This window comes from Diabrotica undecimpunctata, chromosome 5 (genome assembly GCF_040954645.1).
Source record: "Diabrotica undecimpunctata isolate CICGRU chromosome 5, icDiaUnde3, whole genome shotgun sequence".
Lineage (NCBI taxonomy): Eukaryota > Metazoa > Arthropoda > Insecta > Coleoptera > Chrysomelidae > Diabrotica > Diabrotica undecimpunctata.
In genome coordinates this window covers 98,341,952-98,355,484 of record NC_092807.1, presented here as the reverse complement: position 1 = coordinate 98,355,484, position 13,533 = coordinate 98,341,952, and the positions used below count along the sequence as shown (strand labels likewise).

The 13,533-nt window shown below is 30.7% G+C and overlaps 1 protein-coding gene across 1 annotated transcript in view; it reads right to left on the bottom strand.

The window, feature by feature from the left end:
• Nucleotides 1–9,222: 9,222 nt before the first annotated feature.
• The window catches only part of LOC140440712 (uncharacterized), a 216,012-nt gene continuing 211,701 nt past the window's right edge, over nt 9,223–13,533 (bottom strand). The window contains exon 5 of the mRNA XM_072531074.1: nt 9,223–10,362. The gene's annotated coding sequence lies outside the window, so the exon portion shown is untranslated. The remainder of the gene's footprint in view (nt 10,363–13,533) is intronic.

Genomic DNA, 13,533 nt, shown 5'->3' with positions numbered 1-13,533 from the left:
CTAAAGTCAATGGTAGCTTTATCACAATAGAATCTAAAATGTTTTTTCTATGTTTTCAAAATACAATATTGGAAATACAAAGTTAAAATTCAAATCTAGCGATTTTGAAAAACAGTACAATTGATATCGACTGTACCTATTTACTTTATAATCTTGGTTAAATATTGGTCCACAGATAAGGACTGGTTTTAAATCTACACGCTAGGCCATATACCCTATTTTATCCAATATGTAGGACGAACATCAAAATAAAAATATCGACGAAGTACATTAATATTACAACTATTTATATTTATGTTTTATATGTGTTGACCTTTTAAAACTAAGTTAGAAATCTGTTTAAATGGTACTTAATATGCTGCGAGGGAGCTTATTTTTATAACTAAAATAATTAAGAAATGTAATAAACGATGATAACAAAGGGAATATTTTAATGATTCTTGCTATGCTCCAGTTATGCAACACGTATTGACAAATTGGTGAATACAAAGCATCGTGAAGCAATAATTCAAAGCTTAATTAAATGGTCTCAATGCTGAGATGATTTTTTAATTAATAATTTGATAATAAAATAATTTAATTAATAATAATTTGTATTAATAGTACAATTTTCATTCGCCCTAGATGAAGAATGAGTAATTAAACGATGCAAAAGTTCAACGCATACAAAAACATACAGTTTGTCGAAATATTTACAAATTCATCAAAGGGACCTGAGTCAGTTTTTCACCCCGATTTATTTTATTGTAATAGAGAAATCGTATTGCGTACTTTTCGTTTCCTACAGAAATGGACCCAAGTTTATTGGGTCCATTTCTGTAGTATATTTCTGTAGTATATGCCCTCTTTATACAATTAAAGAGGGTATTCATTCTTGCCCGTGATAGGAAATTTAGCATCATAAAACGTCCTATTAGCCATTGCAGCCGAATATACACGATATATCAGCTGTGTGAATTGAATTGCTCTGTTAACCGCAAATTTAAAAATACTGTCAACCTCATAGACACAGGAAGTACAGTCTGTCCCATGATACTATGAATCATATTATCATGGTCTGTCCCAAACCCTTCTTTCAGTGCGTCACTAATTTTGACGTCATATAGGATTTTAAGAATGTCGAGAATTATTGCATGAAATTTTAGTTAAATCTGACAGTTGAAGGATCGTAATCGGCTAAATGTGAAAAGGTTATTTTTTGAAAATGTGGAGTAAAAATTTTAAGAATTTAAATTTTTTTTTAATTTACATATTAGAGGTTCCGTCCTGTATAAAAATTTTTATTGTGCATTATATTGGAACGGCAGTTTGTCATAATTCCTATTCTATACATTCCAAGGAAAGTGCTTAATTAGCTAAGATTTATTTATGTATTTATTATTATTTATTACAAACACTATGGCTAAAATGTATAGTATTTAAACTACTAATATGAATATTTTTTAGAATAATTTAAAACTTACTTCACGAACGGCAGAAACTGGTAATAAAGTTGTCCCAGCCTCTTTTTCTAATTGAAAATAATTTAATAATTTTAATATTAGTCTTTGTTCATTCTCGGTATATCTCGGCATATTTAAAATATTTTTATGACAATAAATACAAAATTAAATTTTCACTGTAAAATGTCTGAAAATACTATCCTGGAATGACAATTATCATTTTATCAGTTGACATTGTCAAAGTACTGTCACTATCGAGACCATCTGCTTCAAATTATATTTATGCGTATCATTGATTGGATATCTATTTAGCTAAACTTTATTTATCTAAACTCCAACCAATTATATATCCGTAAGTAGAATTCGCTTTAATATGCAAATACCCGTGAACGATATATAATTTTCCAAGTTCTATGTATAATAATTACAGACTCATGTTTTTTTCTGTCACTTCTAGCTTAATGCGTTAGAGAGAATTCGATAAACTGTGACGCACTGAAAGAAGGGATTGGGATGAACTATATAATAGATTTTGATAATTGGTGGCCTCACATATACAATAAGAGAGTCTGTTCAACTGAGAGTGCTGCTCTCTCATGGCGAGAGCGAGAATATTTCAATACGTCAAAGTATCATTACTTTGAATATTCTTCTGACAACAAGGATAATATTAAAACATCGGAGTTTATTCATACATTCAATGCTGATGATAATGCTGCTTACTACTACAGTAATTTCAATGTTAGTATGGTTGACCCACAAACCATTCAGCTTCCTAAAACACAAGCTTATACTTCTCGAATCCTACCTTTAAAGAAAAAAAAATTGAGGACCTCAAAAAAGCTGTAAAGTACGTTCCCCATGAATTTGAAGATTTCTATGTATGTAGATAGAATTTTTCAGAGCAGAATCATCAGAATATAAGTGTGATAGTAACTTGTAGCAATGTTTAGTGTTTTAGCAATATATGCTGTAATGTGTTATAATGTGTTATAATGTGGAACATGAAAATAAATTTTTTAATGGAGTGAGTCGGTAATTTTATTGCAGAAAGGTACCTAAGTACATGAATAAATATAAATTAATATTATTCATACTCTCTATTCATATTATTATTCATAATTATTCATACATGAACAATATTATTAAATTGGAAATTATTAGTTCTAATCTACTTGTACAGATGTAGTTGACTTAAGACAAAATTATCATGGCACAAAACTAAATGATTTTCATATCCAGATAGTTTTTTGCATATTTCTCGAAAGTTAGTTAAATGACTCGAGTCCCTTTCTGAAATAAGCTGTTTATATATTTATTTTAATTTAACACTAAATACACTATTTATCTTACTTATCATTAAAATTATAATATTATAGTACAATTTCCTGAGGTAATTATACATATAATAAAATTTTCTGAACAAAACTATACATATATTACTCAATGGCGTAAGAAAATAAAAACGCTATAACAAAATTACAATTTTATATTACAGTATATAAAGACTGGACAGTATTTTCACATATTTTAGTTTTATTATCGCCATTTTAGGTATTATTTATATTAATATATTGGCACACGTATCTAGTCTATCTAAATTCATAGAAGTTTTTACAACAGAGTCTGAGTAAAATAAATCCATATTTTTTTACTCTAAAATATTAACAAATTAACGTAAATATTACGAAAACGAAAAAGACTATGAGTAAACACAACTAAAGGATTATAAGAGTCTAAAGTCAGCAAAACTTTTCAGATAATCTTTTAATGTGCTTCGGGTTTTCAGTGTATCACCGTAATATTAATATTGTTATTTATGTTCCTTGCTGTGATCATTTCGCAATGCCTCAATACGTGATTTGTTATATTTGTTATTGGAAATGTTGTATAAGTTTTCTAAGTAATTAATCAATGTCTCTTCCGTCGTTTCATTTACTTGTACTTCCAGAGTAATCTGTTGTTTTTCTGTTTGTAGCATCTTTCTATTTATCATCAAGATCGCTCTTCATTTCAGCTTGAAAGATTTTGACATTTTACATAGTGTTTTATTGCTTTATTAAAAAAAAACATACCAAGATACAAGTTTATTCTTAGTAGACTAGTAAATAAATTAATATATAATTACACATCGACAGAATGTAAGCTGCGAGAATTTTAAACATTTGAAATGTTTTTTTTTCTTAGTAAATAAATTTACCTATTCTTTAACTGTAAAGTGACGTATTTCTTTTCACAAAACTTGTTATGTATGAATTCGAAATAAGAAATTTTTAAAAATATACATAGTGTCCCATTAAAATTAAATAAGTCAGAGGTGTTTTTGGTAAAACCGGAAGTAAAGTGGATGCGTTATATGTTATTATACGTGCATACTTTCATCAATATATTCTTTTTCGTTTGAAAGATATTTACTTGGTTCCATATTTAATTCCAATTCTGTATACAGTTCTTTTAACAAAATATATACATATTTTGTTTAAAAACAATAATAAGCAATTTACATATAATTTGTTTGCTTGTATTATCTGATATTAACCCTAGAAAGGTGGACTATCCTAAATTTGACGACGCTCCTCGGTTTTCGTCGGTGTTCGGATGTAATCGCGAAACCTATGCCCAATTCTTTAGCAATATACTGTCCCCATACACTCCTTCTCCTTAGTAGCTGTTTCTTTAGTTTTGATTTAAGTGGTGAGTATATTTTATTACTACTGTAATTATATATATTCGATTTTTTTAGGCAAGTCGTCAATTTTATGAAAGTCCACTTTCTACGTTAGCTTTGTCTAGCGAGTTTATTTGGACGTTGGTGAACTTTTTGGTAAGTTATTATCTAATTCTTTTTTATATTTGTAGTAAATATTATTTTATTTAATTATGCACTATGTCTTCAAAAAAACCTTTAACGGCAAATGGAATAAACTATGAAATACAGCGTATAATGAATGGTGAAGATAGTGAGTAAGAACCTTTTGAAGATAGTGAAGTGACTGGAAGCTAGAACAAGATGCTTTGGAGTTTAAATCGGACGATTTAGATGAAGGAGATGTCTCGAAAAATAGTGGTAATTCCGAAATTTTTCAACCATCCAGTGTAACCAGTTCATCTGTAAATTGAATGGATCCAGATATAAAAGCAATATTAGTGGAAAGCGAAAAATATATAAGAAGTACCTGGAATATCAGGTGAGAACGCCACTGTTTCTCAGTTTATTGTACATCCGGGAAAGGGTCTAAAGGGTAAAAACGGGCATAAATGGTAAAGCAAAATATCTGAATTGTCAAAAAGAACAGCAGCTAGAAATATTATTCATTTTATAGCTGGTCCCAAAGGAAATGCCAAAAACTACACAAAATTTGAAGAATATTTCTTACATTTTTTTTTCAGATGATATATTATGTCATACTCTGTTACACTTAAATACTAAAATTACAAGAAAATTTAAAAAATATGCTAGTCCTGCAAATATTACTAACATGAGTAAATTGAGGTAAAAACTTTATTGGCAATTTTAATAATGTCTGCAGCAAATAAAGGCAGTCATCTATTCATAAAATATATATTTGATAGCAATATATCAGGAAAATTTTATCAGGTCTGCATGAGTGGTCAGCGTTTCAAATATCTCATAAACTGTCTTAGGTTTAATGAAAGGAAAACACGAAAAGAAAGGCAGCGTGATGATTCTTTTGCGCATATACACGAACTATGGGATATTTCTATTATCATCTGCAGAGAATCATATACACCTTTATCCTATCTGACTATTGAAGAACAGTTAGTAGGATTTTGAGGACGTTGCCCTCTTCCAATGTCCTGATAGGACATTCGAGTGACCTGATAAACTTAATTCGTATGGTCTCAAAATCATTATGATGTGTGCTAGCTCTTCGAAATATATGATCGATTGTATTCCTTATTTAGGCAAGAAAACCAATACAAATGGTTTGCTGTTGGGTACATATTTTGTAGAGAAACCTACAAAATCAGTTCATGGTAGCAACATAAATATTACCATAGGCAACTAGTTTACATCAATTAGCTTAGCAGAGGAGTTATTAAAAGATCAGTACAAATTGACAATTATCAGAACTTTTCGCAAAAAAGAGAAATTCCACAGGAATTGTTAAACGTAAAGAACAGAGTCCTCAATACATCTATGTTTAGCTTTGATAAAAGAAAGACATTGGCATCATATATGTCGAAGGAAAATAAGGTAGTTTTACTTCTTTCAACACTTCACGAAGGTGCTGATGTTTTTAAAATAAATGGTAAATTCACTATAATAACTGATTATAATGGAACGAAAAGTGGAGTGGATACATTTGACAAGATATGTTCGAATATGAATGTGGGTCGTAAAACGAGGAGATTTCCTTTGCGTATCTTCTATATGATAAATATTGCAAGTATTAACTCGTATGTTATTTATACCACAAACACATTAAAAGCGATTAGAAAAGTTTTATCCCGATACGAATACATGATTGAATTGGCTCGTCATCTCGCCAAACCCTGGCTGAAACAACGATTAGGTATTACAAATTTACGTTGAAATCTAAAGCAAAATATTAAAGATATCCTCAAAATTCCCGAAGAAGTTGAACGTCCAATACCTGATTAAAAGAAACGCAAGACATGTTTACATTGTCCAAGTAAAAAGAGACGGATGACTGCTACATATTGTAACCAATGCCATCACGCTATATGTGGCGAACACCGAGGTAATATATGTACAATGTGTGCAAACAAGTAGTGTACATCGACTTTATTTATATTTGTATCACTTACTGAGACTTCAAGCCATCCTGCAAGGAAAAATATTTGGAAAACGAGGTCCAGGAAGAAGAATATCATCTTGGTTAAAGAACCTCAGAATCTGGTTCAATACAACATCTGTGCAGCTTTTCCGTGCTGCTGCAGATAAGATAAAGATTTCCATGATAATCGCCAACATTCGTAACGGATAGGCACATCAAGAAGAAGAACTGAGACTTTCATTTTTTCTAATTTTTTGTAATAAAATTGTTTATAATTACATTTTCATTATTTTTTCCAATTTTTTGTTAGATGTCGTAAAAATAGTCCACCATAACTACCAGTAAATTATAATCCACCTTTCTAGGGTTAAATAAATTTTAAGAACATTTACTGTACAAAAAATATGGATCTATTATATTATCAGAATAAAATTGTTTGGTTCCTAACATTTTATACCCTATGCACACCTACTACATTTTTGTGCGTTTTTTGTGTAAGTGCAATATGGCTTACAATTACTTTTAGTACAAGATCCTACTGCAAGATCACTACGTATATCACGTAGTTCGTAGTTAATCAAACTCACATTTTTTCGTATATTTAAAATTAGGAGAACACATTGATAATAGGTTGCCCATCAAAAAGTGGCCGCAAATATTTTTAATTTAATTAATAGTAATTAATTTGTGAACAAAAATTTTATTTTGTTCACTTAATTTTTAATTAAAATGCGCTGCTGATGACGTATATGAATATTTGTTATATCTTATATGTATATAGGAAATAGGGAAAAATATTATAATCTATATTTTACAATAAAAATTACCACAAACATTACTAAAAAAAAGTAAAAAATAGAAGAAAAAATTGTTAAAGCAAATTAAATGATTTATTTATCAATTTATTTATTTATTTATCTGAATAATACATACAAAAAGTACATACAAATTAAAAAAGAAACATCGAAATCCATAAACAAGAACCAGAGATATAGTTAACCGCTTCTTCCCCCTTTTCATCGCTTCCGCCAGTTTCAAATCTGACCGATTTTGAGAACCACATTTTGAAGTTTTGTGGACGATACCATCAAATGTTAATCTCTTTCAAATATGTCACATGTAAACTTTAAAATATGTTTTTTCAAATGGCGCTAATTAAATATCTTAATTGTTATTATAGACAGCAAACAAAGCTGTTGTCAATTTAAAAAAAGGGACTAACTTCGTAATAAATTGTCATAAAACAACTTTTTCTTTTTAAGAACTTGTAAAAAAATGCAGGCTTTCCAAATATGAATAAACAATTTTTGTGGAGGCAACAGTTAAAAAGTTATTCTAATTGTTTATAAGCAAACAATTGACACGTTTTTGTAAAATAATTTTGTAATATTTATAATTGTTTTTCTTCAATTTGTGTTAATAATATTGAAGAATAAATCTTCTTCTTTCATAAGCTATTTGTAGAGTTACTGTAACTTCACAATTTTCTGACTTATATTGTTGCAAAAAAAATTAATTTTGGGTATAAACAAATTAAATAACATTTAAACTATTTAACCGATCGCTTCTTTGAAATTCTGACCATACTTTAAACACTATAAGAACCAACATACTGTATAATATGAAGGTTCTAAGTTTATTCTTTAAAAAGTTATTAACATTTATATAAAATCAAATTTTTTTACTTAAAAAAAAGTCCTTATAAAGTTTTTTATACAAATAAAGTTATAATACATATTATGTAATATAAGTTTATTACTCTTAAATTTGTTTTAAATGGTTCACTTTTTGCTGATAGACGAAAACCGTGAAAATTGACCGTTTTTGATATTAATATGTTAATAACTAAGTCCAAAAAATTGACTGCAGCAAACATCTAGGTTCTTGTTACAGAAATCCATACTACTCAGAAATATCGTTTAGTGTCATGACAAAAATTTTTATTTCCCTGGTCTCTAGGTATACTATTACACTATCTATCGACGCATTATTTAAAAACTATCAACCTAATGATGGCTATATTTACAAGTCACATAACTGACACTTCAAACCAGTGGCGATGCGCGCTATATCTATTTTATTTTATCTTTAATACATCGAGGAGTTTTTGGCAGCAGGCGACCATAATTTGCGACCATTTTTCCTCAGATAACCCTATATATTAAAAAAATTAGCTCTAATTTGATAAAAAATCATTCATATACGTCAGGAGCAGCGTATTTTATAAATAAAATCAAAACGAACGAAATAAAATGTTTATTCAAAAATCAATTACTATTCGTTGAAATAAAAATATTTCAGCCACTTTTTAACTTTCAACCTATTTTCCTAATTTTAAATGTATGTAAAATGTGAGTTTGATTATAACATTATATACGTAGTGATTTTGAAGTGGGATCTTAGACTATTTTTGGTCTGTAATTATTACTGGTCCAAACATAAAGTGTTGTTAAGTCCAAAAAAGGTGCAAAAGATATTTTTAATGACATATGAGGTGAAAATTGAAAGTGTATGCTCGAGAAATATCTATCTGTGTACGCTACAAAAAAATTACTCTTATTATTGTAACAAACGCATTGCATGGAAGTGGAACACAGTTTATTTAAAAAATCTTTTCTCTTTATACAACGTACATAAAAAACTTAAAGGTTGATAAAAGTAAAGTATATCTGATACAAAAAAAAAATATATATATATATATATATATATAAGTCTGAAAATGGTTGTATGATCCACGTGAAGTATGGCCGAAGACAGCTACAACATTTTCTTGTTCTCGTTGCCTTAAAACTATTTGTCGTTTGACTTGTTTAAGCTTCATTGAACGGACCTAAAAAGAAAAAAATCGGAGCCAAGTGGACCCATTCTTTGCATTTCAATGCAAACATATCAGCAATAATGAAACAAGATTATTAGTCAAATTAAAAATGATTTGACTGGAGGCTAAAATTTCGCTTACAAAATTATCAATAAATGCAATTATAAGAATATGTGGTATAACCGTAGACTCTAAACAAACTTCTTATGAAATTGACTACGTAACAATGAAACCTAGGGGGACAATCACAAAATAAAAGAATAGAAAAGCAACCGGAGCAGACCAAATAAAAAAACCAAACAAAAATAAAAAAGAAACCCATCTAGGAGTAAAAAAGTAACATTCACTGCAATTCCTAAAACGCGTACTAGCAAGAAATAGCCAATAACCTACAGAAAGACATGTAAGATGAAACCAATATTGAACAGCTTAACCAAACGTTGGTGAACGCCCTAAAGAAGGCACAGAAGAAGTAACAAGACAAGCAAACAAGAAAAAATGAAATACAAAAGACCTAATGCAAAAAAGCAGGGAAATCAAATATCAAGACTCAACGAATGATACAGAGGTAAATAATTTAAACAAAATCATTTCAAAAGCTATTAGTAAAGACATAGGGAACTTTAACACTCAAGACTTGGCTATATCCGTCACTTGCCTCCTGTTTTTTTAACGCACTCACCTTATACTCAACATAAACCACATGTAGTGTTGTTAGAATTATTTTCTTATCGTCAACTAATTATCACAGTTAAACCGTTAGAGGTAGCATCGAATATTACTTATTACCCAAGTAACTGACGCAACACCTGACAATATTTAAGAACTTTTGGTTCGGATTTTGGTTTGGATTAAATCAATATTTTTTAATACAGAATATGCTCATTTTTTCCTTTGAAATAAATCTGAAAATTGTATGTTTGATTATATCATATTTATTTGCTTTAATAAACCATCGACCCATACAGATTTTCTCTACAAAAGAGTATAGTTTAGGTTATACATTTTTTGCAATGTTGTTAAATTTAGAGCTACACAAAACTTGCATAAATTCACACTTAAAGTAGTGGTAATACAGTTGTTTTTAATTGGACCAATAATAATTACTAGTACTGATATTCTACACACATTTTCTATTGCTAAAATCTACACAGTTAGTGGTACGATTGAGCATGTTTTAGAAATGTATAATGGTACAAATATCTTATGCAGTCTGTAGTAAATCTCCAACTGGTTTTGAGAAATAAAGTTGAAAATAAAACCTTTCAAAGACCAAAATAATCCTTTTTATCCAGAGTATGTTAAGATTGTGGTATTAAAATCTTCTCACATTTGGAACCTAAAATGGATCACAAAATATCGTTAGTAGATGTTATATATTGCATTGCAATAACGGCTAAAAATTGTAACATCTCTCTAGTATTCTATAAGAAAGTTAATATCAACAGAAAAGAATTCAAGGCAACCACAAGAAAATGCAGAAGTCAGAATGGAGACCTATCAACAATAAGGAAGAATTTATTGAATAGATGGGTGGAATACTTTAACCAGGCATTTAATATAGAGGAAGAAGAAGAAAACCTGGAAGATGAAAGAGATAAGGTAAGGAGAGCAGATGAGAGGGAAGACTAACCACCAACGATTCTTGGACTTAATGATGCAGTTAAAAAACTAGCCAGAAACAAATCACCCAGAATAGATAATCTCCCAGCTGAACTATATAAAGAAGGTAGCCATGTTACCATAATGGCATTACAGCAGCTTATAAAAGAAATATGGATACAGAAATCCCTCCCCAATGATTGGAATATTGGAATACTTTGAACCATACACAAAAAAAGGAGATATCTTTGAATGTTTTAACCACAGAGGAATTAAGCTTCTAAATGCAGCGTATAAAATAATTTTCCACAGTAGTATGTCAGCATATGCAGCACCATATGTACGGCACTATATGCAGAACGGATAGTAGGAAAATGCCAGGCTGGTTTCAAAGGTGGTAAATCGAAAATTAATCGGATTGCAACCCTGAAACAAATTTTGGAAAAAACACTGGAATATGGCATTAATACTCATCACATATTTATAGACTACAAAGCAGCCTACGACTCTGTGGTGAATAGAAGAAAAATGTTCAAAGCAATGAAAAAGCTAGGAATACCAAATCAGTTGGTAAATTTAACAAAACTAATTCTTGAATGTAGAGTACTAATTCTGGAGGAACTATCTGAACCGTTTAAAACAAATAACGGACTGCGCCAGGGAGACCCTCCCTCCTGTATACTGTCAATCTGGCTCTGAAAAAAGTAATACGTATGTCACAAATCACAACCACCGGTTTAATATATATAATAAATCAGTGAAATTCCTGGCCTATGCCGATGATATCAATATTGTTATACGGAATAAGCTGTACGAGAGGCGTATGTAGCATTAAAAGAATCAACTGCAAAAATCGTTTTAATACTAAACACCAACAAAACCAAGTATATTAAAATAAGCACGCAACCCCAAATCCTAAGACCACTTGTTATAGAAATCGACATCATCGAAGCAGTGAACGAATTTGTATACCTGGGAGCGCTCCTCAACACCAAAAATAATACTACCGCAAAGATGAACCGCCGAATTTGCACTGCCAAAATCTCAATTTTGGGCTCAATCTTCCTTTTAAATCCACAATTATAACGAGAAATACAAAAATTAAACTCTACAAAACAATAATACGCCCAGTTCTAACATATGGTTTAGAGATCTGGACTCTAACAAAAAATAATGAAAACATGTTAGGTTCTTTCGAAAAAAGTACTAAGGCGAATCTATGAAGCAGTGAATGACAATGGAGTGTGGAGAAGACGATACAACTTCAAACTTTAAAGAATATACCAGGAACCTGATATCGTAGAACATATTAAGCTAGGATGTCTGAGGTGGATAGGGCATATAATGTGGATGGGACAAAATGACCCAGCTAGAAAAACACTGCTTAGTAGACCCATTTGTCAGAGAAGAAGAGGAAGACCCAGTACAATGTTCCTTGATAACATAGATGAAGACATGAGAAATATGGGAGTACATACTGGAGAGAAATTCTTGAAAGGCTAGGACTCACTCATGGTTGTAAAGCCAGAATGATAATGATGATATCTAGTTGCGGATATAATATAATATAACATAAGTTTTTTTATATTTTCATATCTTAAAATCATCATCATCACCAGCCCATAGTGGTCTACTTCTGAACATATGCCTCCCTGAAAAACCTCCAATAGGTGGACATTTTTTGGTCTACCTATTATCCTTCATACTAGCGACGTGTCCTGGCCACCTCCATTTAATTTTGGCTATGTGTTTTATAATGTCTTCTCTTCTACACCACTTTTTCTACGGATTTCTTCGTTTCTTACCCTATCTTGCAACGTTATGCCTAACAATGATCTTTTCATTCTACGTTGCCTTACTTGTAGTTTTCGTGTAGATATCCTTGTTAGGGTAAGTTTTTCTGCGCCATATGTAAGGACAGGCAGGACACACTGATAAAAGGCTCTTGTTTTTAAGCTGATAGGTATATCACCTTTAAAAATATCACGCAGTCTTCCATATACTGCCCATCCCAGTGTTATTCTTCTTAGCAGCTCAGCAGTTTGATTATCTCTGCTAATTTTTACCGTATCTCCAAGGTATATGTAGCTGTCAACAATTTCAATTTCGACCTCTTCTACCCTTAAAGGATGGTTCGGAAATAAATTAGTCATCATTTTTATCTTTTGGTAGTTAATATTTAGACCTACTTTACGTGCTGCATCGCTGAGTTTGTTCAACATATCACTGGCAGCCTTTAGGTCATCTGAAATCAGAACAATATCATCTGCGAATCGTAGATCACTAAGCATCTCACCATCAATATTTATTCCTTTACTTTCCCATTCCAGTGACTTCAAAGCATGTTCAAGTACAGTAATGAACAACTTAGGCCACATAGTATCTCCCTGTTGAATACCTCTCCTGATATGTATCTTATTGGTAGGAGCTTGCAGATTTATAGTTGTTGTAGTATTTCTGTATATATTTTCTATAATATTGGTGTCATCATCATCATCACTGGCTCGACAACCCTTTTTGGGTCTTGGCCTGTTCCAGGATTTTTCTCCATTCTGATCTGTTTCGTGCTTTTTTCTCCAGTTTTTTATTTTTAAGGTTGTTATATTATTATTGTTAATATTGGTGTACCTATGATCAATTCGACAATCTTCCAATGCCTTTAGAAGTGCGGGTAGTTCGATAGTATCAAACGCTTTATGGAAGTCTATAAATGTTTGAACTAGAGGTCTATTATATTCAATTGATTTTTCAATCAAGACTTTTATGCACTGTAGGTGGTCATTTGTACCGTAGTTGGGACAAAAACCAGCCTGTTCTCTTGGCGGATATAGCTCAAATTTTGCTTCCAATCGATTGGTTATTATTCTGGTGTACAGTTTGTATAAATGGTTGAGTAGAGAAATTGGCC